Consider the following 27,253-nt stretch of genomic DNA (forward strand, 5'->3'; position numbering starts at 1 on the left):
TTGCTACATGTTTTACTTCACCTTTTCCGCAGTGAATAGTTCCTGGGTTTCTGTTTCGAGCTTTCCCAGCCAGCACAACATGGGACTGACCTCATTTGCTTCAGTTTCACTCCTGCCCGCAGCTGCTTAGTGTTGAGGCAGTGAGAAAGGAAGCGGCTTTGTGCCGTGAAGCTGGGAGAGAGCCCTGAGCAGAGCAGGAGACTGAAGCCGTCTGTCCCTAGATTCAGGAAGACGGCTCTTCACTCATTTGTATGTTACAGCCTTAAAGTCTGGAAAATGAATTGTAGTTTGTCTTTCACCAGAGCTTCCTAACTGTTTTGGTCAAGTGGATTTCTAAGCCCTGTGTCGGCTAGTCTATATGCAAAGAATGAGTGCTGTGCTCTCCAGTCACTCATTCTCTTATCTCAAGTGTCATTTACTGGAATTTCTCTACCTTTTGCCTCCTGTAAAATGTAAACTGAATTACAGGTGTATAGTTCAATCAACGTATTAATTGTGTGAGGAATGAGAGGCAGTGGGGATTTTGATGCCATAACCATAGTGAGAATATTAAAATCTGTGATACCAGCTATCTAAGCTATTTTCTAGTGTATTGAGAGCACCCGTTATGTAAGAACAATTTCCAGCCGAGACAAAACGTTTCTGTGCTAGGTCAGCACAACAAGAGATCATTTCCCCTCACCTGGCAAAGCTGCTGTTCTACAAACCATGGGGCTGCTAGTTAAAAGACTCAGGTGTGCAGTGTGGCTGCTCATCTGGGATGGGGAGATTGGAGTCATTGGTAAACACTCGTGAGGGTTTGACTGGAAAAACATGGCAATTTCAGGTACTCTGTGTTTGTGTGTAGTCCTTTTCCCAGTCACTCTGTTGCATGCTTTATACTTAAAATCACCTTGGTCAGTGTCTGAGACTGATTTTGTGCCTAAACATCATGCATGTAGTATTGGCGTTTGCATTATCTGTAGATGCAGAACACTGGATTCTCAGAGCTGAGCATTTTTATTTTGTTCTTTTTACATGATGCACAGCAACTGAAGTTGCTGTTGTCTTGCCCAAATTTGCCTGAACACAAAATCGAAATGAAAAACTGTAAACCAGAATATAGCACGGGAAGCATGACAAGAAGTGGGAATAATCTCTTTAACATAAATACCGTTCCTTCTAACTTCGGATTTCTGAATAGGTGTTTGATGGCAGCTTACCATGAAGACTGGGAACAGCAGGCTAGTGAGGGGTGGAGTCAGATTTGGGTGCAGCGTGAGGGATGCCTCTTGTAATCAGATAGAGTTGCACAGCGTGTGCCTCTAGGCCAGTCACAGGCTGTTTCAGGTTTGTCCCTGTGAAATCCTGCCCTTTAGTCTTATTCCAGAGCTGTAGCACTCGATACCAATGTGTTCCCTACATCCCTCGCTGCCCAGTCTGGTTATCATTTGTTGGCTGTATTTTGCTTTTCCCTAGCTGGAACACGGGACTTTTACAGTGACTGGATTTGATAGTAAAGCAAAAGGATGGAAGTAGGGAAAGGGATAACTGAAAATGATATTTTCTTCTGTTTTAAATAAAACATCATTTTTTGTAGCAGAGCAACATTGTAGAAGAAACAAGAGGTCACAAAGTTAATAAAATGCATGTCTAAGTCCAGAATTTCCCCACAAAACAAGTAGCTTGGGAAGAATATGGTCTAACGGTCTAGGACATTCTCTAGCCAGCCTTTGTATTCCCTGTCTTCCCCTCTCATTTGTACAATAAAGGTGTTGTTTTGTGAAAGGTGATCTCAGACCGTGCTTCTCCTGGAAAGGTCAGTGTTGCTCTCGTCTCCCACAGTTGTGGCATTTCTGTCTCACTTCAGTTCCTGCAGTCAGGCAGCTGGAGGGTGCATCCTGTTGGCTCATAAATCTGACTGACTGGTAATCATTTTTTGGTGGATCACTTATTTGGATCAGCGTGCTGTAAATAGCAAGGGATGTGGGTCGACCTTTTTTGCTAGTAGCCACTTGTGAAATTGTACCCTGACCCTATTAACACTCCTCTGTAATATGCTTCGGGTACCTGACTGAGCACTGAGCAATAGCGTCTTGCAGATACGTACAGGACAAGCTGCAGTTTCTTCTTCTATAAGGAGTATCTCAGTGTAGCATAATAACTGTACATGTGAGCTGTGACATCCTCTTATGCTGGGGTTTTCAGACTCAGTTGGGCTGAGCATCATCTGCAGGAGTAACGTCAGCTCTGGGCCAAGCTGGCATGGGCATAGGCAGAAGCACACTGCAGTTCCATCCTCCTCTCTCTTTTCTTCTCTCATTTTTGCTCTCTTTTGCCCTGTATGCCACATGACCTGCTCCTTATTATTGCAGAGCTCCTTCCTGGGACCTTAAGTTTGTGTTTCCATCTATACTTTACAACCCCACAAATCAGGCATCGTGTGAGGTTAATTACAAGCACTAAAGCTATGCTCCCATAAGTCATCCTGCCATGCCTCCGCTCCTGGGCAGCAGCAGCAGCCTGTACACAGAACAGCGTGTCAGTGACCTCAGGCAAAAGGCATTAGTGGCTTGGCAGAGGTGCTTGCACCAGTGTTCAGATGAGAACCCAGAAGATACGGTTAGGAGCTGCCATCATGTACTGACTTAGAAATTGTTTTTGAGATTCTCTGCTTTGGTGGCTGATCTTCAGAGAGAGTATGGATCTTTTACTACCTTCACCAAAATGGGCTCTTTCTTGACTTAGAGGGAAGAGATTTATCCAGTAAAGAAGATAGCTTCTAGTCCCATCTTCCCATTTCTGTTTTATCCAACAGTTATTTCAGTTTTTTAGAGTACATGGGTTTCTTACTATGGATGTTGTTTATAAATAGTACCAGTAGCAGGAGGCCTTATCAACTGTGAGCAGCTGTACTTGCCCCTTCATTTTAAATCTGAGCAACTAAAGTGCAGATGAACAATAGAACTTCATTTTTTGGAAAGTGAAACTTTTAAATTCTTTGGGATTTGTTGAAAGCTATTGCCTCTGTGCTGAAAACAAACTAGCATTGCCTTTTTGAGGAAGACTATGACCTGTTTGTTGGAGCTTAGAGCAAAGTTTCATGGTAGTAAGTATTAAGGTCTGTAATGCTTTGGGTTTGAAATGCTGTATATATGTATATGTATGGACTATTATGCTTAGCTAAGTATATTTCTACTTGCATATATTGGAGATACTACAGAGTCAGGTCTGATTTCCTTGAGGCTCTCATCTGTATACTCTTTGCAGAAGTGGCACTTGGGGAGTGCCTGAGGATACTGGGAAGTGAAGAGGAATGCACACGGGCAGAACTTGAGAGAAAAGGACTTTAAACAATGTAAGGGGGATGTTGCAGATTGCCTTTGTAAGCATGACAGGTTAATTTTTGACCTCTGAATTACTGTGTAGGGACTTAAATTGGCCTTTTCTCCATTTATTTTTTACAGCAAAGGCTTTAATTTCTCTGGGTAGAAAATTCAGGTTACAGGTTATCAATGCACAGACCACAGGCTTGGACCTGGAAGCGGTGCATCTGTTCCTGCATGGCTTACACCCTGAGCTAATTGACCTGCTGAACCTTTGCCAGCTTTATTCAGAGCCACCGCTGATGTCTCTGCATTGTGCTCCCAGAGCACGGGCCACTGGGAAGCAGGATTTGGATGGGTTGGGCATTCAGGAGCCAGCCAGGATCCACAGCTTGCAGCCTTGGGCTGAAGTTCAGGCTCTGCAAGACACAGAGACATGGAGCTGATGAAAGAGTAACACGTTACCTGCACTGTGACCCTTTCTGCTTTGAGAGGTTTGCTAGCTGGGTTTTGTTGTGGGGCTGACCCTGTACCTCAGGTAAGAGACCTCCCAGAACCTGGAGCACTGGAAAGCATGGTGCACAGATTCTGGGCTGTAGACTCTGTGCAGCTGGGTTTGTGTGGTCAGGGCTTTTTCATTATTTGGGTGTTCCTGTCCCCCATTATCCTGGGTAGTAGAGAGCTGACTTAGTTTGTTAATGCTGGGTTAAAGCAAAGTCTGACCAGGCTAAGAACAAAGTGTTTAGTTCAGATGTTTCCTGATGGCATGTTCAGCGTTCAGAACATTTATGGCAAGGATGGAGAAGGCAGATAATCCTGGGCCTGTCTCTGCTGCAATATTCATTTACCCTTGGATAATGCCTTTCTTCCTAAAAACAAACTTACTCAGTTTGATGTATGTTTTTCTTAGTGAAATCTATCTCTGTAGTATGAACAGCAAAGGCACTTTTTTATTTTTTGATTCAAGCAACATCTACAGGCCTGCATGGTTTGCATGTGCTAGGAAGTTGGATAACAGAGGAATTTTGTGAACAATAAAGCAGATTTTTTTTTTCTGGTAAAAAGTGTCAGTTTTTTTCACCTTGCAGAGTTGTCAGATTGTGAAAAGATGTACAAAAGGAGATGTGAGTAGAGAGAGTACCTACTGTAATGTAACCTTCCATGGGAAGCAATGCTAATATTTACTTGTGTTTGCTGCTAATGGGTAGAAAAATATTGGTCTGTCCTTGGGCTGTGGTAGTTGACAAAGAAAAAATTAACCCCCTTTGATAGCTGTAAAATCTGTTGCCTTCTTACACCAATTTTTTTGTTTCCTGTACGTGGTTTTGAAAAATTTGTTAAGCCAGGTCTTAGGAAGTAAAGTGTCGCGTTGGGCAAGACATCTTCTGGTCGCCTTGGATAGCACCTCACTGTTTCCTGGTTTTCTCTTTTCAGTGGGAAGTACATGGTCTTCCCAGTCCCCAGCTTAGCCTTCCTGTTTAACAGTTACAGTAGGGTGTACCAGGGTAAGCGGTGGCACGTGGTAGAGGCTCCTTTTTCCTTCGGGAGCTTGGGATATAACTCTTATTAACCCAGAAAGAAGAAGGAAAACAAAAAAAAATCTGGCTGAATAAGAAATAGGCCAGTGTGCTTAATTTACAGCTCTTGTTTAATCTTTATGTTTGCAGCTTCGGGTAATTTCTGGTCAGTTCAGTTATTCCTATTCCTTTCTGGCCAAAAGAGTCACAAAGGGGCAGGTGCATCCTCCAGCATTCTAGCAAGCATGCAAAAGTGGATTGAAGTCAAAGCACTAGAGTCAGAATTACTTTACTGTAATTTCCTGAACTGGAAACTGCAGTAGTTCAGGTATTGAAGTGGATCAGATGCCCTAGCCAGAGAATGTTTCCAGTTCAGAAAATGTTGTTGCGCCTTACACCATCAGGTACACATATTTATACAAAACTTCTTCTGTCTCCCTAGGTTGGTGGTTTTGCTCAGTTTGCATCTGGTATAACACAGCTTCACTCAGTCTGCATCTACACAGGTCTTTTTCAGACTGCACACACACTTTCTTAAGGTAAGGAAGAATTGCTATAAAGGATAATTTTGGCCTAGGTAGTGTAGTAGATGAGGGACAGAATTCCTATTCTGTGGGTCTTTGGTTCAGTATGTTGATAAAAGTCATAATAATTTTCTTCGACTCAGGACATTTATCTGTTTCTACGTTTATAAAGTTTAATACTTTATGCTTTCTTGAGTGTTATTTATGAAATGCTCTAAAGTGCAAGTAATCAACTGAAGATGAATAGTGACTCTTCAGGTTTTCGGGCCTGTATTATCCTTAAAGTGATTTTTAGTTGTTGATATTTTTCTTGATATGTGCAGCATTTTGTGTTTAATGTTTCTGGGTTGGGGCTAGTCACCACTTAGTGTGGTGTTGCATAACCTGGGATAGGGACTGCAGAGTTCGCTGTGGTTCAGCTAATAGGGTTTTAAGCAGCACAGGGTTATCTATGTTAAATTTCAAAGTTGTACATTAAACCTGATGTCACTTTTCGGCAGGGCTACACTCTTTAATCTTGTTACCATGCTCTAGGAGAGTTACAGGGATAGTAACGCCAGTGCTTGCCATATAAGGCTGTCTGGCTACTGTTTCAGGAACCAGGTTTGTGTCTTTATCCAATGTCTCTTAGTAGCACAGTGTGCAGCCCCAGCACCTTCCTTCAGGAGGCTTTAGAGGATGGCACTAAGTAATGGCATTGCGACGCGGGCTTTGGTGCTCCATCGCTTCCCCTTGATTTGTGAAAACATCTGAGCTGCAGAGTGCTCCAGAAAAAGTAGGAGGCATGTTGGTTGCAACTGAGGGAAGGTCAGTGGTCAGCCAAACCCTTGGCTTGGTAGGTGGGCATAGATCACTGAAGAAATTGAATCATGCGTGGCTTTAGTGAACGGATAAGGAATGGATATTCTGCATCTGAGAGTATCTTGGAGATCCTCCAGCCTCAACCTTCCCACAGAATTGCCATATTGAGAGGAAGGGGGTATGATTTTCCTTTACTGTCTTCCTCTTTGTTTCTGTACTGCTTCCTTTCTTTTCTTTTTTTTTTTTTATTTTATTATTTTTTCTTTAAAGAATTAACATAAAAGCCCATTTTAAATTTTCAAAGTTGTAATAAAACAAAAGAGAGGTGCACAGGGGCCTCATTCATCACCTTTTGTCACCAGACTTGATTTGACATCTGAGACTACAGAGAAACTTTGGCAAGTGCAATGATTTCCCGTGCGGGGGTAATAAGAGAGAAAAAAGCTGTCAGTTGAAAACAGCAGGAGCTGCATTAGCAAATATAAATTAAACAGATGGCTAAGATACTGCAGCTGTCACATAGAAGCTCCAGGAAGATATTTAGCTTAGAGCTGCAGGAGGCTATTTTAAAAGGAAAGATGAAAACAACAAGAAAGCAAAGTTTAGCATGGCGAAGAAACAATAGAGGCATTCAGATGATTATGTGAAACTTACCCAGCACTGACTTTTTTCCTTCACCTGTTCAAATCTTAGGACCCTAAAATTAATTCAGGATCAGCTATTATAAGATCACATTACAGATTTTCAGAGTGGGTTTGTTTACTGGTTTGGAGCTACCCTTCCGTACTCTTGCATGAGATATTGGCTCTGACACATATCCTAGAAAGACAGGAGCAATGTGACACACATCATACAGTTTTGTTCTGGTTGTTTTACAACTTTTTCAAGGAAATCTTATGAGAGAATTGTTTTTGAATAAAAAGTTTGAGGATATGCAGTGTTAGAAGTGCTAATATTTTGTCAATGGATGCACCTGCATTTAAAGTGTTTTGCATGGTCAGTCGTAAGGTGATATTTTTTCTGACCAGTTTTCAGCCATGAAGTGACTGCTCTTTTCCTTTGTGAAAGAAATTACGAAACTGCATGCAAGTGTGCTGGTGTTTAACAGGTGAAGGCTATTTGGAATTCCAGTGCTGTTTTTGAGAGGCCAACAAACAAGTAGTTTTCAAAATATTGTATGCATAATTTTCCTAATTTTCCTCAATTAGGACTGATGATTTGTCTTAGATACCTTGTATGTAAGCAGAGACTGATACGCTGCCTTCATAAACATGTGAAGACGTGAGTTTGCAAAGTAGGTGCATTTGAAGCCTGCATTTTACATTCAAAGAAATAGTGTATGTATCTGTGGTGGGCTTTTTTTTTTTTTTTTAGCCATGTGACAAATTCTGGATTTTTGGTTGTACTGCAGTGCTCTGTGCAAAATTAGTGCATCTTCTATTCTGTGTATTTTTTCTTCTAAATTGTGTTGTTTCTTTACCATAAATGTCCCTAGGTGCAGTTAGCTATAGGTGTATACTTAATCTATAGAGATGATTTGGGAGCTATAAAACTGTCTGTCTAGCAGCTAAATCTTCTGTTCCTCAGTATTGATCCTTCCTCCCATCATCTCCATAAAGGTTGAGTATGTAAGTCCTAGCAGGCTCTGAAAGTCAGTGCATCTCCATTCTTTTAGAAGTAGCAAGTTCATCATTGAAATGTGAATGCTCTTCAGTAGCTAAATCTTTAACCTATCTTAGACTCTCCTGATCTTAGTGGTTCAGGACCTAAATCATGAAGGGTATCAAAGGTTAAAAGCAACACCTTGAGCTTATTTGTGAGGTCTTGCTGAGAACGTGCAGCCTCAGCCTTCCCTTGCCATTCATGGCTGCTTCAGTTGTTTCTGTGAGTAGAAGCGGGCTCCTAATCTTGTAACTGCATTTCTTTTATGGTGCAGCTTCATGCTTCAGTGTAGAACAGTACAGCTGTTAATGCCAAATAACTGTCATTTCGACCCAGGAAATTTCCTTTCTACCCCTACAGAAACTTTGGAGCAGTTTTAAAACTTAAGAAAAGAACAACCACAACAACAACAAAAAAAAAAACCACAAAATACAAAAACAAAACCTCAGCCTGAGAGTGTATGCCTTTTCTAACAAACGCAAATGGAAGAAACAAAGTTGGCCTTGAAGTGTACTTGAACTTGAGAATGACGAATGTGGGATATCTTTGTCAGTGGTGGAGGGGCGTTTCTCAGTAGGTGACCTTCCGCCAGGGTCAGCCTGAGGCCTACGCCTCCACATACTTGCTCTTAGCCTTTTTCTGCAATGTTTTAGCTAAAGTTTAGTGCCATGACATGCTAGCAAGGGAGCAGTTCTGTGTAGTGAGAACCCAGGGCATACAGAAACATACATTGAAGCTTGCAAATTCCCTGTCAGCTTCTGTTCCTGGGAAGAAACCAAAGGATCAGTCAGCATGATCAGAAGCCAAAGCAGGATAATAATGAAGCAGGGATAAGGAGGCAGTAAGAGAGGGAAGGAGCTAAAACAGAGAAGTGGCTGGAATGGGGGAAGAAGCAGTGGGGCGGGACAGCCTTATTTTTAAAGGTGGTTAAGTTCTTCTGCTGAGTATTCCAAAGGCAAGAATGAACTTCTCCAGCTGGAAGTGTAGTTAATGTCTAATACCTTATTCTGCCCTTGATCTTCACGTAAACCTTCTGGTGGTATCAGGGGAGGATGCCATGGAAGATGGAAGGGTAAATGTAGGTAGAGCAAATGGAGTATGGTCTGGCCTATGGTGTTGAGCTAGTGGGAACATCTTTATAGTTTTGAAAGTGGGTTGTGACATAATTTTTCATGTCATTTAAAGTGTTAATATCTAAGTCTCAATTGATCAGGAGCAGCTGCTTACATGCAAAATGTATACAAGTGGGAAAAGGAAACACAATCCAGCTTTTTTGCTCAGGAGTTGGCAGGGCTGATAGATAGGGCTTTAAACTAGAGTTGAAGGGGGAAGGGGATAAAACCAGGCACACCGGTGATGAGCTAAGTGATGGTGCGCTAGAATCAGAGGGACTGTGTGTTAGTGAGGTCCTTCGGTCGGCTCCACAAGGTGCTGCATGTAGGGAGGCTCATTTGAAGTGCTTCTACACAAACGCGCGCGGTATGAGGAATAAAATGGATGAGCTAGAAGTCTTGGCCCAGTGCCACAGCTACGACATCATCAGCATAAGCGAAACCTGGTGGGATGAATCCTGTGGCTGGTGTGTTGCAATAGATGTTTACAAGCTCTTCAGGAGGGACAGGCAGGGTAGGCGAGGTGGCTGGGTGGCGATGTATGTGAAGCATGGTCTGGACTTTGTGGAACTTCAAGTTGGCGATGGCAAAGTTGAGAGCCTCTGGGTAAGGATTAAGGGATGAACAAATAAAGGGGATGTCGTGAGAGTCTATTACAGACCACCCGGCCAGGACGACAAAGCCGATTAATTATTCTTTGCAGAACTAAGAGATGCGTTGAGATCAACTCCCCTTGTCCTTATGGGGGATTTCAACTTGCCAGACATCAACTGGGATCACCACACAGCTTACATGAGCAAGTCCAGGAGGTTCATAAAGCACCTAGACTCCCAACCGACTCTGAACTCCCAACCGACCCTGAACATGTGTGGGATTTGCTGCTCCACCTGGATCCATACAAGTCCATGGGTCCGGATGGGATTCATCCCAGGGTGCTCAAAGAGCTGGCTGACATAATCGCGGGACCTCTCTCAATTATTTTTCAACGATCTTGGGAATCTGGAGAGGTCCCAGTAGACTGGAAGCTGGCAAATGTTGTGCCACTTTTCAAGAAGGGTAAGAAAGAAGACCCTAGCAATTACAGGCCTGTCAGTCTCACGTCAGTGCCTGGTAAAATTATGGAGAGGATGATCCTTGAAGTTATTGAAGCACACCTGGGGGACAATGCAGTCATTGGTCCCAGCCAACATGGATTCATGAGGGGTAGGTCCTGCCTAACAAATTTGATTTCCTTTTATGATAAGATCACCCACCTAGTCGATCAAGGGAAACCAGCTGATGTGATCTTTTTGGACTTCAGCAAAGCTTTTGACATGGTTTCCCATAGGATCCTGCTGGACAAAATGTCCAGCATACAACTTAACAAAAACATCATATGATGGGTGAGAATTGGCTGACAGGCAGGTCTCAAAGGGTTGTGGTAAATGGGGCCACATCTGGCTGGCAGATGGTCACTGGTGGTGTCCCTCAAGGCTCCATTTTAGGGCCAGTCCTCTTCAATGTTTTTATAAATGATTTGGATGTAGGACTAGAAGGTGTTTTGAGCAAATTTGCCGACGACACCAAACTTGGAGGAGTTGTGAACTCGGGTGAGGGTGGAAAAGCCTTGCAGAGAGATCTGGACAGATTGGAGAGCTGGGCGATCACCAACCGCATGAAGTTTAACAAAAGAAAGTGCCGGGTCCTGCACCTGGGATGGGGCAACCCTGGCTATACGTACAGACTGGGTGATGAGACGCTGGAGAGCAGCCCCGCAAAGAGGGATCTGGGGGTTGTGGTTGACAGCAAGTTGAATGTGAGCCAGCAGTGTGCCCTGGCAGCCAGGAGGGCCAACCGTATCCTGGGGTGCATCAAGCACGGCATCACTAGTCGGTCGAGGGAGGTGATTGTCCTGCTTTACTCTGCACTGGTGCGGCCTCACCTCGAGTACTGTGTGCAGTTCTGGGCACCACAGTACAAAAAGGACGTAAAACTGTTGGAGAGTGTCCAGAGGAGGGCAGCGAAGATGGTGAAGGGCCTAGAGGGGAAGACACATGAGGAGCAGCTGAGGTCACTGGGCCTGTTCAGCCTGGAGAAGAGGAGGCTGAGGGGGGACCTCATCACAGTCTACAGCTTCCTCGCGAGGGGGAGTGGAGAGGCAGGTGACCTATTCTCCGTAAACACCAGTGATAGGACCCGCGGGAACGGTGTTAAGCTGAGGCAGGGGAAGTTTAGGCTGGACATCAGGAAGAGGTTCTTCACCGAGAGGGTGGTTGCACACTGGAACAGGCTCCCCAGTGAAGTAGTGACTGCACCAAGCCTGTCTGAATTTAAGAAGCGATTGGACTGTGCACTTAGTCACATGGTCTAAACTTTTGGGCAGACCTGTGCAGTGCCAGGAGTTGGACTTGATGATCCTTATGGGTCCCTTCCAACTCAGGATATTCTATGATTCTATGATTTTTCTATGTTCTCATGGCAATAAAGGGCTTCTTAACTGAAAGCAGGAAAGCCCAGCCCTTAGTACTACAGCATTGTTCTACAGCTTAGCAAATCTGCAAAACATTTCATGTACTTCGGCTCTCATTTGAACCTTCTCAGTTCTGGCCCAGGCTTAAAATGAAAAAAGTCTGTTTTTTAGGTTAGTGCCACTCTGCATGTAGTATAGACAGGTACATCAGTGAATGAGTAAAGGTTGTGGATAAATGTGTAACAGTTAGAAAATAATAATTTTTATTATGCTTATTGTTTGAGAGGTCACATAAATAATTCTTAGGTGTTACAAAACAACACATCAAGTAGATCTGGTACGTGGGCTGTGGATTCTACAGTGCTATTTCGGTAAATAATACCTTACTGATTAATTTACTGTAGATACTGTTTTTCTAATTTGTCTTAATAGCAGAGAAGATGGAGTTTCATGTTTAGTTTTGCTTTAAAGTAGATTTAGCTTTCAATGGAAAGCAACTGAATACACCTGCTTACATTTTGGTAATGAAAACATCTTTCATATGGAAAACAGATTTTCCATGTTGTTAAGGATCTTACTTTTCTTAACTATGGCAATTTCTATATTTGAATTTTGAGTTCCGTTCCAGGTCCAAGCATGTCTGACCTGAATCAGTTTGTGGGAAAATATTTAGCTAATTTGTGACCATCCACAGATTTGAGGTATGGCTCTGTATAGTGTTACACCATGGTGCATGTAGGTTTTCGAAAATTATGCTACTGCAGATGGGTATGTAGAGACATCCATCGAAAATAAATGCAACTATCTATGGAAGAATAGCCTTCCAGGGACAAGACAGGTGAGCTTCCTTTCCCTGTGTAAGCAAGCCATTAGGTGTTAAGAATTGCTACAGACTTCTAGCAAGATGTGAAAACACTGCAAGGCAGAATGTAAATGCACTACTGCTGGTAGCCACAGGCTCCTGTAAACAGCTCAGAGTAAGACTAAACACAACTAGAAAGAAAACAGCAACTAGTCATTTGGGAACCTGGTGTGATGGCACATCTCCACCTTTGTTACAAGACAAATAACAGTTCGCTATTTGATGTTGCTCTAAACTTGAGTGAGAAAGCTGGAGTTTTGAATAGAAAATAAGAAGAATAATAGCACATTTAAAAATGATTGACACGTGCTAGTTCCTTGTACCACAATCTGTGTTCTTTGCAGTCATAGAAGTCATTTCTAGGCATTCATTCCAGCATCGTTAATATTCCATTCTTTTCTGTTTGGCAGAATATATCTGACCAAGGCTTTATCTTAATGCATTTGCTGCTAAGGGGATCTCTTTACAGAGGGCTCTGTTACTTCTGGCTAACTCACATGAATAAACAAATGCAGAGAATTTGTATTATGAAAGTAGTAAATGCACATCCTTTATCTGCAGTCTCCAAAATATGCTGATGAGAGTTACTCTTCAAGGTGTTTCCAGCATAATTGTGTTTTGTTAAGATGCTGCAGAAATTAAACTTAGTTGCCATAAAATATCCTATCCAGTTAGATACTACCAAAAATGTGCTGCTGCCAGTGCAGCATTTTAGGGAATTTGTATTAGCTGTTCTGGCAAAATAACCTTTTTGCCTGTGTAAACCACATCTCACTAGGCAGATTTGCTAGTATAGTTATTTTAGCAAAGCCTTTCTACTGTAGAAAAGACCTTATTGATAATACTGTGAGGTTCCCACAGTAAATGAAAGGCACAATACAAAGAGCTTTACAAACATGAATTAAGCTTCACAACACCCTTGTAAAATAAATCATTCTTCTAGCTTGCCAATGTCTAGTTTCTTTTAATATGAGATGTTTTGTGGGGATAAGAAGGAAGGGTAGAAGACTCAGAGTTGAGGGAATTAATGCCTGGTAGCACTGTAGCATTGCTAAGCTAAACAAATTTATAACCTGCTAGAATCCCCTGCCATCGCCGTCTGACATTTAAAATGTCTTAGCAAAATCAGCGTTTCAGAGTGTCAAATAGCTACTGGTTGTTGGTTTTACCTGATCTTTGATAGTATGAGGAGTTATAATGTTCACACTCGGCAATTCTTTTTGTCCTGAAAACCTGGAGCTGGCTTTTTTCTATGTGATGTTCTTGTTAATACAGTGTTTAACTACGGTGTTCTATCTCACTGGTTGGTATTAAACTATATGAGCCGGTATGAGCCTGTGTAGTTCTGGGTGTGAACAAGTTATGCAGTTAAGGGATCTCAAAGGGAATAGAGAGAGGAACAAAACAAGATTTATGCACAAGAATGGTTTTAAAGTCAAGTCATTCAAAAGTTAGAGCAATCTTATGTTGATGTTGTCTATGTGGCCTTGTTTCATTTTTGTGTGTTAATCATCATGCAGTCTTTAGTTACATGATCACATTCTGTTTATTCCTTTCTCACCTTTTAGGGAATAAGGAACCGAAGAACTCTGCTAGGATGTAGGTTAATTTTCTCTTTTACCATTCAACAGCATTGGTTCTGAATTCAGCATGTAAACTCTTGGGGCAGGCCCATGAACTTCAGCAGCCCTCTTTTAAACACCCTGTCCTAGATTCTGTATTAATACATCTATCAAGAATTTAAGCAAGCTGTACAATCCTCTTTCCAGTTTAAGGCCTTCATGTGATAGTAAATGTTTTCAAAAACAAGGTACCTTTCCTCACCGAGGGAGGGACTCACTCAAAAAGCTGGCACAGACCCCCTAAAAGAGGGGAAATGATGGAGACATCTGGGCTGACTGTTCCATTTTCTAACCCTTCCTGCGTGCTGAAGGAAGTTCCAGTAACTGTTCGCTAGTGTGCTTGATCCTCTGAGAGCTGCTTGATCTATTAGTAGTATTTTTGAGCCTTGTTTCCACAGCAACAGCACACTTTCTATATTTTTTTTTCTCTTTCCTCTAAAGGTGGCAGTTGCTTTGAGAATTAGACCTGTGGAAAAGCTTGGCCTTCTTGTCCCCTGTCGTGATTTCAGCTGGCACAGATCAAGAGTGGGAGGAGTGGGATTGGGAGAGGGTGACTGTTGGTGGAGTGGTGTGATTATGAAGTGACAGTGGAAGGAATGAGTCCTACTTAATTATGGGTTTCAGCCTTAATAAAGTGAACGTGTTGAAAATGTTGGCTCTTTCTAAGCTCTGTGAATGAAAGGCCTGGGACTGTGACCTTAGCAATGATCATTTTAGCCCTTTGCACGTGTTCTTGTAGTCATGTAGGACCCATGTCCAGTTCATGCATGTGTTCATGCACAGTACAAAACCAGATGTATGTTCTTCTGCTCACAGACACCTTGTGTGTTCATGTCACAATAAGAAACCTAATCTAGTGTTCATCCTAGCATTGTAGGGAGGGGAAGTGTTGTGTTTAATTGCTCCTCTGAAATAGGAAAGAAATGTTATGCTCTCTTTTTTCCTATGTTAAGGCATGATACTTCCTGTGGGTAGCACAGCACTTCCTTTCAAACTCAAGTACGCGTACCAGTCTCAACGTTTTCTGCTGCCTGGAAGACTAAGGAGCTTTCAGTTTATAAAATATTTCCATAGATCAGTTAATTGCCTCTTGTTGTTATTGTTTAAAGGTGAGTGAGAACAGAAGCAGCATATGGTTTGATACCAACATCTTGCTGGGGTTGGCTTTTTTCATCTGTAGTTAAGAAAGTAGTCTCTTATACGGGTGCTTTATGGAAACCTAAATACAGTCACTTTATTTTTCATTTTTTTTAGTTTGCTCCTTTCTTAGAATGCTTGTCCTTAGAACTGAACCATCATCCTTTCATGCAGAACATATGATTTGTGGTGCTGAGCTGCTGTCTGTGACGTTTTTTGTCTCCTTTATTTCTCTTCCCTTTCTTAGGGATGTGCATGTTCTCAGGAGTGTTGTAATAAGCGCTATGCTGCTTGTAACAAACTCACTAACTGAGTAACTTGTGGAATAATTTAAAATTATGTTTCATTTAAAATTCAGGCAAGTCAATTATATAATTAATATTGGATTCTGGGATTTCCCTTCCTTTAAGAGTGAATAACTAAGACAGTATCTGTCATTGTTAGGCTTTTACACAGTAAAGGCCTCAGCTTGATGTCATAGTGTGGAGGCTCACCACCATTAGTGTTTTAGTTCCTAGTAGTTTTGAGTAAGGATGCCGGAAATTTTATATTTCTCTCAGACAGAATAGTAAGTTGATGCATTGCTTAGCAACATTAATGAGTAATGGATAAAACCACATAATCTGAGGTTGTCTTGGAAAGGCACGATGTTAATAGCCATCTTTACAGTGCTAGGGCCAGAAATTCACTGATTCTTAACTGTGTAAAATGTAAAAAGCTGTTCAGGGTTAAGCATCCAAGCCACAAATGTCATATGTGTGCAAAGGCAGAAATTAATTAAAATATTGATTAATTTCTAGTTATAAACGCATCTGGATGTACTGTTCTTGTTAGTTCTCATATTTAGTTCAAAAATGAAGACCATTCCAGTGCTGAACCCTTTTAAAATTGAAAGTTTAGTTTAAGGTTTCAAGTCTTGTGTTGCTTGATTTCAAAACTCTTCAGACTGTATGTAGCTCCTTCTGAGTGCACACTGAAGAAACTGCACATTTTAGTATAACTGAGAAGTTGTTTATTAAAAGACCAGAGTGTAAAATTCCATGACAGTTTAACATTCAGTAATTTACCATTAAGCTGCTTGATAGAAGTTAAAATTTATGTTAATACTGTCTTGATTAAACAGCAGTCATTATCACTCACAGTGATTTGGCCAAATCAGTTTCCTAACAGATGTCTCAATAATGGAGACATCCTACTATAGCATGTCCAAATTAAGTTAGGTATGTTGCATTAATGTTTTGCACTTATATAGCATCTATCATTTCAAAGCACTTCACACAATTGTGTTTGATATTGGAAAAATGCATTAGGTAATATTATTACCAAAGCAAATTTACACATTTAAGGAGCTACAGGACGTTTTTATAACTTCAGCAGATGTCTTGTATTACAATTTTTAATGTTTAATACAATATAGTCATCTAGTGATTCCTTCCAGGGAACTCAGTTTATGTAGCTTGCAGAAGAAGGTTTGAGTTAACCCTCTAAAGGACAGAACAGATAATAATAGAATGAGAAATGAAACATCTCAAACCTCAGCTTTGAACTATTTCTAAGTAATCCTTCCTAGCCAGTCTTTGACTCTTTAGTGCTCTTCATGCCTTTCCTCTTCCGTTTTCTTTTAAAATTGATCAACACAGAAAATAGTCGTGATTTCCCATCTTTTCCTTAACTTACTCCTTGGTGCCTACTTGCAGCGTCACTTAAAACTTCTGCCATGGGTTTTGCCGAAGTAATGAAAAATTCAAGTGCAGAGGATAACTTTTTCATATGCAGTGTTAGGATCATATCTATGGGTGAAGACATTCTTCCTTAAGTCTTCACCGTTTGCTTTTACATACTTTATTACTTCAGTTTACATACGTAGGGAAAGCTGATACCAGTCATAAGTGTGCATATTCAAATCGAAGGATTTTCTATGTTCAATTTGTGTGCCTGTAATGTGTTTTTCCAGCTTCCATTTTCCAGCCTCTTCAGCATTTAGAAATTGTATTATAGTTGTAATGTAGCACAAAGCAGATATCTGACACAAAACTCCAAACAAGTCACTGCCTAATTTTTTCTGTTTAAGAATTGGACTAATCACATTTTGCATTTGCTTAATGGTTATGTTTATCGATTGTGTTTTACAGATAGCATAACTGAGAGCAGACACTGAAGGCAATTTCCCAAGATCCCAGTATTTCCTGTAATTCTGGTTGTGTTTTCCTGATTTGATTTGGAATGATCCAATTAAGAAGTATACGTAATTTCATAGATGTGTGATGTATCAAGTTTGTGGCTCATCCGATAACGTTCAGACACACCATTTCCCTCTGTTGCATGCACCTGGCTGGCTTTTCTTGTAACCACAGCTCACTTTATTGCCAATTTTTCCCAAACTTAATATGATGTGGGTCACGTAGTAAGGTCAAATATCCATGTTGTACTATGAGATGAATAGTTCAGTTGGATGTCAGCTGTCCTCCAAAGAGCGAAGTACTTTTTCAAAGTATTAAAACTATTTCTTGCCTTTTTTTAAGTCCTTATGTAACACAAAGACAGATGAGAGGAATTTAGTTAAACGAAGGATGTAATATTTCATTGCTGAAGGCCAAAGTGAAAGAATCTGAGGAGCAATGAGGAGCAGGCAGCGTGTAGGGCCTGGTTTTGTAATGCTGTCAGTCATTGTGTGTGTAGCATGGAGTGCAGGAAAGGCTGCTTCCTTCAGAGAGCTGCTAGTCCTAGGCCTAGCTGGGTGTCTGCTCCAAATGCAAGCTGACGTTAGTGGCCATAATGTAATGGGCTGTAAACTGCCTACTTGGATTTGCTTTACAGCACTTCACAGCAAAGGGAGATAGCTTGCTTCTTTCCCAAAGCTTGCATGCTGCGTTTTGGATTGTGAGCAGAGGGGAGGAGTAGGGCCGTGGCTGTGACAGCCCCTGCCAGCTTGGGCAGCAGTGGCTGGGGCCAGCTGGGTGTCTGCCTGGGAAGGTGTAGGAGCACAGTGAAGGTAGGCAGAGCTGGCAGGCTGTGGGGGCTGTTCCCTCCCGGCCCCCCTTTGCCTCCTAAGTCCCTGTAGCCTGTCGGTGCACTGTCGGTGGGGAGGTGCTGGATGTGAGAGAGCTTCGAGTTTGATTTAGTGCTGGCACTGTAACATTTAAAGGAAATGAAAGTGAGTGAGAACTGGTGGGAGAATCACAGAAGCCTTTCTGAGGTATTAATGGTCCTCATAGTGGAGTCCTCGTACATTATTCATGCCCTTTGAGCCAAGCTGAGCACTCTGCACTTGGTGTGGTAGTAGAAGATAAAAGGAAATTAACCCTGTAGTGATACATTGGAAGTTCCATGTCAAAGTAATAATTCTGACAGCGTGTTGAGGGGATAGAAGCATGTCTGAAAGAGGAGAAAACAGATCTCAACTCTGAACTGAGAAGAGTGCTCAAGAATACTCCGCAGTGAAGCAATAGAAAGAACCCTTGAACCAATGTACAAGGTCGTGGGGTCTCTCCATACCTTACACTTCCTTGTAAAAATATGTTTTCCAAGTTTTAAAAGCTACATGTTGTAGCTGCAAGATGAGCTAGTCCTCTAAGCTTTCCAACTGATGCTATGGAGAGTTTTGCTGTAGAAGGCTTTGGCACGTTCAGGTCATCTGTAGTAGCCAAGACTTGTCAATGATTTCTAGATCAAATACCAGAAATCCGTCATTCCAGCCTGGTCAGAGTAGGTGTTACTATGTTTGTGATTCTCTCTTCAAATGTTTTCTTAGTAAACTCCTTGTGTTTAGGATTCTTTGTTTCTGTTCCCCTCCCTTCTTCCTTCTCTTCCCATTTTTAACTTATCCCACTGTACAATAGAAGTGTGCACAAGGGAGCTTTTAGAAAGGGTTCAGAAACAGGAGACTTCTGATGCAATGGATCTATATAGGCAATTGATCTGAGATATTTGTGCTGGAGACGTCTCTTTTATCCAGCTTTTACTTGCTGTCCATCCCCCAGCTCCTCTGAGGTTTCACAGCAAGTATCCAGAATGTAAAACAGGTTATTGCAAACTAGTGGAGAATGACCTCACTCAGCAGCTAGGAGTAACTTTGGGAAGGGATTAGACAAAGTGACTGTAAATAGATGTCCTTTGCTGGTACATAAACTTTGATTTACTCTATGTACCTTTTGTAGGTAGGACTAAAATATATTACTTTGGAGGCAGAAAAAGTGAACTCGTAGTGGAAAAAGCAGTATTTGTGCCAAGTACCAGTTGACTTCTGAGCACAGAACACAGATTTCCACAAATGTTACAGACTCTTTATATCCAAATTTCTCCTTTTTCTTTTCCACTTACAGAAAAACATGTTCAAGGATAATATTTTTAAAAGCCATTTATTACTTAGAGGCCTTAGCTCTGTGACTTTTAGGTAAAAGACGATTCTGAAAACTTTACTCTGGAAAGTATATGTCTTCTGGGTTGGGGGGAGTTACTTTGTTTTTATCAGAGTCAAGAATTTGATGCATTTGCTACCTAAAATAAATCTTAAGAATAATTATGTTTAAAGGCTTTGCCTTGGAGTCCAGCAGTCTGGAATAAAGAGTCTCAGTGAACAGTGTATCTCACGAGGCTCTGGTTTTCAGGAGAAACTAAAGGTGTTTGAACCACAGCAATAAGGACCAGGAGGAAAATGATACATGGAACACTGATTAGTACTAGCCTGGGTGTTGTAACTGCTTCCAGGACTCTTGAAGATACAGAAAGAAGAAGAGTGGAAAGAATAAATAAATCATTCTTGTGGAGACATGTGAAGGTTGTACCTCTAGGACTGTGCTCTTGATTTTGCTGCCTCATAGCTGCATGTAAAATGAGTTGTTGTGGTTTTACCCCTTTAAGGCGGCTGAACATTTCTTTTGCTGGCAGATATCAGCAATACATGCTACTGAATACTGTTGGAATCCAGATGTTACTAATGGAAGCCTTTGGGTGATGGCTGAGAAACTGAGTTGAAAGTTTTGTCTCTTCAGGTATGCTAAGCGTTTAATAGTTAAGCAGTTAAGCATTTTGCCGTTGGTTCAGGTATGACATTTCCCTGTAACCAGTGCTGATGGCAGATAATTTTCTTAACGTGGTGTTTTTGCTGTAGTGTCAATCAGTATGTGTGATCAGTAACCAATTGCAGTGAAAAAAGATGCCAGAAGTTACAGAAAGTTGAAGGACTTTAGCAGTCCAGGCTTTTCTACCACTTGCCTGTAATCTTATGAGATGGAGCCTCTCAGAGTATATCTGTTCTTTGCTAATTTTGTCAATGATTGCAAAAATCCCCATATTGCTTTACAGGAAAATATTGTCCTTCTGTAGGTAATGCTTGCAGACTCCTTATATGCTGCCTGTGTGCAAGAGATCTTCATTACAGTCTTTTTAAAATGGCATAAGCAGGTGCAGGAACCCTCATGCCCGCCCCCAGCACAGTCCATGGTTGTGGGGGGTCTCCATTCACCTCCAGTGGGAGACCCATGCTTGGATTTCAGTCCAGCCTCTGCCTTCTCCCATTGGCAATTGAGAATCTGCCCACAGGGCTGCAAGGAGTAAGGTGCAAGCTGGTGACTTGAAACAAAGAGGCTGTGTGCTTATGTCTACGTTGCAGTCAGTAGAAGGGGGAAGAGATTGGGAAAAAAAAAGCAGGAGTCCAAGGATGAGAAAGCAGGGAAATGCCACTCCTCTCTGTCAGAAGAAGTGTGACAGGAAAGTCCTGCTCTGGAGAACAGGTAAGCTTAGCCTGGGAAACAAGGGGGAGGAACTGCAGAGCCTGGGTTTCACATAAAGCATGCTGGCTCCATTTGAGTATTCAGCATGCCCGCCATGCTTAATAATGTTGGTATTTAAATAGTTGTAAGCAGGCTTTGAAGTTAGAGCTATGTAGAGTTAAGGTAGAGGTCAGTGTGTTGTAACTGTTGGCTGAACATTGATAACAGCTTTGTGTACTTTTACATTTTTAAGCTGTTTGACCAAAAAGAAATTTTAGGAATATGATTTTTAATTGAAATTTTAATAATTTTACATTTTACATAGCAAAAATCAGTGAATTGCCGAAGGCTGTTTTTTTTTTCTGTATCCATAGTATTTTTTTTCATGGCCTAATTAAATGTATGACATGAAACTCTAAGGCCTGGATTTTTCGTCAAACATGCGGAGAAGCATGTATTGATGTTTTCAAACTTCGAACCATGCTTGTCAATTGTTATAAAGCAAGGAAATCCCAGGCAAAAGGGATGTGTGGAGTATCTTCCATTCAAACTGTTGTACAGACATAATGGCTATGCCCGGGAAACTGGTATGGAGCAGCACTTCACAGTGCAACCCCTGAAGGCACTGGCAGCAGTGAAACAGGAAATTTTTAAGAAGAGTATCAGTATAGACAAGCCCAGCACTGCTTGGATAGAAGAAATCAGTCCAGAAGATTTTATCTTCTGCTTAGGGTTGCTGTTCCTGGCTTATGTCACACCTCCTCGCTGTTCTCCTACCTTGTAGCTTCCAGGACTGCTTTCTCTTGCGGGTGAGGCTCCCTTCCCTTGTCTTTGTTTTTAGAGGCTGCGTGAGAGATAGTAGCAAAGCATCTAAAAAGCACATGCAAGTGTATTGCCTGTATTGTCAAGAGCTTTATAACACTTGGGATAGTGATTGCTGGAGGCACAGCTCCGCTTCCCACCTTTTAAGATACAGTTGAGTGGAGGTTGCACTGGTATGGAGAGGCCGACATGGGTTGAAAGAATAAACGCAGAAGAGCACTCCAGTGTGGTTAAAGTGGGGAAAAAATTTCTCCACTGTTCGACAGGAATATTTTTACATGATTGGTAGGGAAAACTGCTCTCGTATCTGTATTTTTGTCTATATTCTCATGGGGAAAACTGCGTTCAGATACCTGTAATTTACGTATATTCCTATTGGGACATTAGAATGTGTGAATGTAAACCACCGTTGATACTGCATCGTTTGCATGTCATCTATCTGTTCCTTCAGATGTAAGCAGTCCTTCCTTTTGCTCAGAGGCTGCAGAAACCAGCTAAGTGTTAGTCCTGAGGGCGGCAGTGCCTTGAGCAGCCTCACCTAGGATCCCTATCTGCCCAGAAACCTTTGTTGTGTCAAAAGCTGTGATTCTGAGGGAGAACGTTTGTGAGCTACCTTTCCACTGCCCTCAGTGACTTCTGTTTTGGGTCTTCCTGTAACAGGATGGCTTCAACATGTCTGTTTTCAAACATATTATGTGCGTCTGTACATAGTTGTGCCCTTTCAGCTTCTCAAGCAAGAAGCTTTGTTGCTGAACGAAGAGGCTAAACCCACTCTACTGTTCGTATCCAGAGTGGCAGTTTTAAAAGTGTCTCAGATATGCCTGTCCTTACTCTTTAGTTACAGCAGAACTTCTAAGGTTTTCGAATGAAGGACAGGAGCAGCTAGGAAAAGAATATGGCTTCTAGATTAATGCTCCTTTTCTTATGTGAAAATTTCAAGGAAAACCATAAAGGATTTATATTGGTAGAGCTGTCTGAGAAGTCTTTCATACTCTATCATTTTATACTCTCTATAAGATTCAGAGGACTATCCAGAAAGTGATTGCTGCTGAAGTTTTGCTGATTGATTTCCAGAGTTGTTGAAATATTTAATATATTAACAGGGGTAATGGAAAGCTCCTAGTATGTCTGTCTGAAACAAGTCTCTTACTCTAACCCCCTCTTTACTGCTCATGTATATTTTGCATTCAAAGGTCATTTCTTTCCAGCAGAGTGGGGTGAACATAACATACTGCTGGTGCTTCTACACATCACTCCTTCACCTTGTTGGAGACATGCTTAACGTGATTTAGGCAATTCTGTTGCTAACTCTCTTGGGTGTTTCTAGTTCCTAGTTGCTCTCTAGCATCTTAAATACTAAATCCAAAATTACGTTTGTGTATTTGTATCCTGAGAGTGGTTTCAGTTCTGCTGTCTAGCTTTTTTTCTTTTCCTGTACCTTTACTGCAGTGGTTGAGGGGATGGTCTTTTATATTTTGGTTCTTATCTTGCTTTTTTCGCTGTGATCTTGCTGAATACCTACATCCACTGTTATAGAGAATGCTTGCCCCCATATGGAGCACTCCAGCATTCTATGAAAGTAGCAAGGTTCAATGAAGATATTCTCTATAGACGGCCCATTTAGTCTTTACAGCTCATGCTTTTCATTAGAGACCCCAGCCGGTTTGTTTTCATACAGTGTTTAACAGATTTCACTGTTCTGTTAGAAGCATTTTGGAGTTGTGAAACTCAAACTGTGTGTTTTCCCATGTCTATATAGTCTTTCTCCTGTAAAGCTTAAGTGAAAAAAAAATCCTTTTTAATCATTACTCAGCACTCAAGCCCATAATCTGAATCAGTGTGGAACTTTACAGGTAGGTCCATATGCCTAGACTGTAACTATTTTTTTTTTCTATTATGTTTCTAAGAGAAGAAATCGCATCTAGGTCCTCAGTCTCTTGTCTCAGTAAATGTGGCATTTCTGCCGTCATTGCTGTTCAGAAAGCTGCTGCCAAGATCACTTTTCTGACATATTGTTTTGGTCATATTGCCCCTTTCTTTATACCCTACTACTATTCCTCATCAAAAAATATGTAATAATTCTTCCTTTTTGTGGTACCATATAGATTATTTTTTCTCAGGCCAGTGATAACTGCCTCCCCCCCTAACTTAATAAACTGTCAAAGTATCATCGTCCCATGTGGCTATTCATGCGTAGGAAGTTCTCTCTAGGAATGTTCTAAATACATACAAAAAATTTTGATTTTAAAAAAGTCAGGCCCCTTCTGCTGACTTCTGTTGCAGTTTTACCTATATATCTGTCTGTTTTCTCCCTTCTTATCCTTAAACTAGGTGCTTTTTTTTGTTGTTCTGCGTTTGTATTGCACACTTTGTAAGGCTTTACATCACTGTGGCTACTATGATATAATTTACAAACATGTTTTTCCTGCACAAGGAACTGCTAGTGTTATTATGCCTCCTCCCCTGCTTGTAGTGGATCAGAGCATCTGTCCATCAAGATTCACAGTCCTTCTGCTATTGACAGTAGCACTTACTGTTTAAGAAAAAGAAATCTGTAGGTGATTAAACTACACTTTTCCTAGATGTTTATTGTGAATCTTCAGGAGTAGAAAAAACTGTTGTGCCTTGAAACAGGAGAGTTTCTGTGCTTCCTGATGTTTATTACGATTAATTCAAATATGTTTATTATATATATGTATGTTTCATACTTTTCTCAACATCAGTGCTAATGTTATGGTGAGCACTACTGGCTAATTGTGTATGATGTCAAACTATATAATCTCAAATCAGACAAATTTTTTCCTCTGAGTTTCATTGTGTATTCCCTTGCTCTTTTATTATGATTACTAATTAATTGTTCTTAATCAGTCTGGTTTCTCCTCTTGACTGTTTAGGACTTTTTAATGTGCCTCTTGAGCCTATTCCCTTTCTGATTTTGAGAGAGAGGGAGCACACACAAACAGACTTTAGATTAAAACTGTAACGTTAGACTTTAGATTGGTTTATTTATGTTATTCTTTTTCATTAGCAATTTCAATCCATGACTTCAGTGTTGTTCTGTTGTTTTTGGGTGAAGAGGTAAGAACTGGCCAGTGTTTTCACAGGGAAGAGAGCACGTTAATTCTTGTGCTACTCACCTTTTAATTCCTCATATGCATATATATATAAACTTAATTTGCATTTTTACTGTCACTGCTTATTGAGCACACAGCTTACCTTCATGAAGGTGTCTATGTTTTTTTCCTTTTTCATGAGTTAGTAATTCATTTATGACCTTTTTAAAAAAAAAAAAAGAAAAAAAAAAAGTATGTGTGATTATAGTTTCCACATCTTGGTACTTTGCTTTTATTAACCTTAAATACAATGTGCTATTGTGTTTCTTCTTCTTTGTTTGATTCGTCTGAAGGTAACACATGTAAATTAGTTTTTGGATTACAATTGGCTTGTACTGCCAGAGTACATACAGTCCTCATCATGGGTCAGGTGCAAGCTGTTTTGGGTACTCTTTGAATGCATCACACACACACACAAAAAAAATCATTCATTTCAACTCCTTTTCTAGCTAAAGAAATCAGGTTTATTAATCTAAATCTCTCTGTGCCATCATCTATGTTGCTTCTGAGCACAGTGTTTGCTAGTTCAAGTCTTTAAAATCTTTTCCTACCGTTAGTTTGGTTAGATAAAATAGATACATTTGCCATTCACCAGTGCTACAATTTTATCAGTTTTTAATGGCAACTTGCTTTAGGTCAGTGCTGCATCCCATTTTTCCTGAATTTTTGTATTCTGCACTTTGTACCATGATTTGTATAATTTGAAAGCTGTTTCCCTATGGATTGAATTATGTTTTTCTCTTAAAAGAGAATGTTTTTATTAGACTCTTTGTAATCCTCGACGTATAGCAAATCTTTTCCTACCTCATTAACGTGATGTATTCTGGTTTGTAACTCACTGCGATCACAGTCTATTGGCTTCTGTCATTCTACTGTGCTTCAGTCTTGCTTGTTGTATTATTTTCTTCTTACACGGCAGAGTAATTTTCTGGCTTTTATGCCCGAGATGTTACCGGTCTAAAAATGGAACAGAAATTAACACTCAACTGAGAAGACCCCAAACACTATCTTTTACCATTTTTATAGGCTCCAGTGTGCGAAGGCATTCTTGATGTCTCACAGGGAGAGGTTTTGAAAGGGGCCTGGGCTAAATCACAGCTCTGTTATTTCCACATCCCTCTGCTGTGAGGGATACCTGGACAGTGGGCTGCTCAGAAAAAAAACAGTTATCCAAAATCCCCAACTGTGTCCCCCCCACCTTTTCCTTTACCACCTAATTTGTAGGCATGATTCAGTGCCACTCCGTCCATAGCAGCCTACAACAATAGCTATCTGTTATGTGCTCAGGGCTTATCATCCACTTGTCAGCAATCATGCATTATTTCCATACCGCAGCTTCAAAATCTCTCCCTGTCTTCAGAGCTGCAGAGAGGCCTTGCTTTCTCATGTCGCCTTGGCTATAAAGCTGGTTGGTGTCAAAAAGGGTCCGGGTGAATGATGGAAAGGAGTATCTGCTGGCAGGAGATTGTTGAGAGGAAAATCTACGGGCAGAGTCCTTTCCCAGTAAACAGGAGGCCTTACCAGGATCTTCAGCTGTCAACAGTAACATGCTGTCTGATCATGTCCCTGATGCTTGCTGGAGCGAGATGGTGGGATGGTTCCTGTGTTTATAACAGCCAGATGTATGATGCAAGATGGGAATGCTTCATTTCTCCGGTGTGGATGCCTGCAGGCGTTGTTTGTCAGTATGGCTGCAAATATTGCCGTCCTTTCTGGTCCATCTGTCCCGAGTAGCTGTTGCCTACATCTCTGGACTTCTGTGAAAGTCCGGGCAATGAAGGCGATGTAACTTTTTTTTACATATGCAGGGGCTGGGGAGAGGATGGCCTGTTTTGTAAGAACTTCACTGTGATGAATTAACTTTCTCTTCAATGATTGCATAGGGTACATCCAAGTGAGAGGCCATAAAGTGATGTGAAAGCATGAGTGGGGAGTTACAGGTCTGTGTGGGCAGCAGTTGGCAGCCTGGGCCGACCACCACCTCAGCAAGAGGTCCCAGCTCCCCTGGCCTGGTCTCCTCAGGCACCTTCGGCCTCCGAGGCTCCTTGGACCTGCTTTTTCCGCCAGAACAAGCTCTCCTCCCTCCTCCCTAGTGCTCCAGTAGGTCACTAATGAACCTCAGCAGGAAAAGACAAAACCAAGTTCATGAATAGCAGTACAGTCCCCTTCTCCTGCCCACCCCCACGCTGTCCTGAGAATGTGCTGCCCACACAGTGACCAGAGAGGAATCTGGAGGCATTTGCAAGATAATGCCATATCAAATGTTCTGTTCTCACATTTTCTGCTTGTATTTTCAAAACTGTTCACATATTTCCTTTCAGTTTGCGTGAATAAGCACATCACTCCGAGACTAGAAAGGGGAAAATGCATTTGCAAATGTGTGAAGCCACATAGTTGTAATAAATTGCTTTAATTACATGTGGTGTGTTTAGTCTCTGGAAGCCTATTGTGCATTTCTGCCTGCAACACGTAGCCTTTCCTGTTTGCTTGCTGCTGTTTACCAGGCTGGCCATCCTCCCAAAATAATACTTATCCAAATTCCATGTTCTCTGCTCGACAGACACTCACTGCGATCTTTTTGATCCTCTGATGCTCAGTGTCATCTTGGTTTTGCGC

The 27,253-nt window shown here is 41.3% G+C and overlaps 1 protein-coding gene across 6 annotated transcripts in view; it reads left to right on the forward strand.

The window, feature by feature from the left end:
- NDST2 (N-deacetylase and N-sulfotransferase 2) overlaps positions 1 to 27,253 on the forward strand; it is a 134,568-nt gene that overhangs the window by 45,104 nt on the left and 62,211 nt on the right. For 3 of the 6 annotated variants that reach the window (XM_067000395.1, XM_048060001.2, XM_048060003.2), the window contains exon 3: positions 5,265 to 5,361. The exons of the other annotated variants lie outside the window; for them this stretch is intronic. The gene's annotated coding sequence lies outside the window, so the exon portion shown is untranslated. The remainder of the gene's footprint in view (positions 1 to 5,264; positions 5,362 to 27,253) is intronic. 6 annotated transcript variants of the gene reach the window in all.

This window comes from Anser cygnoides, chromosome 7 (assembly GCF_040182565.1).
Source record: "Anser cygnoides isolate HZ-2024a breed goose chromosome 7, Taihu_goose_T2T_genome, whole genome shotgun sequence".
NCBI classification, from domain to species: domain Eukaryota; kingdom Metazoa; phylum Chordata; class Aves; order Anseriformes; family Anatidae; genus Anser; species Anser cygnoides.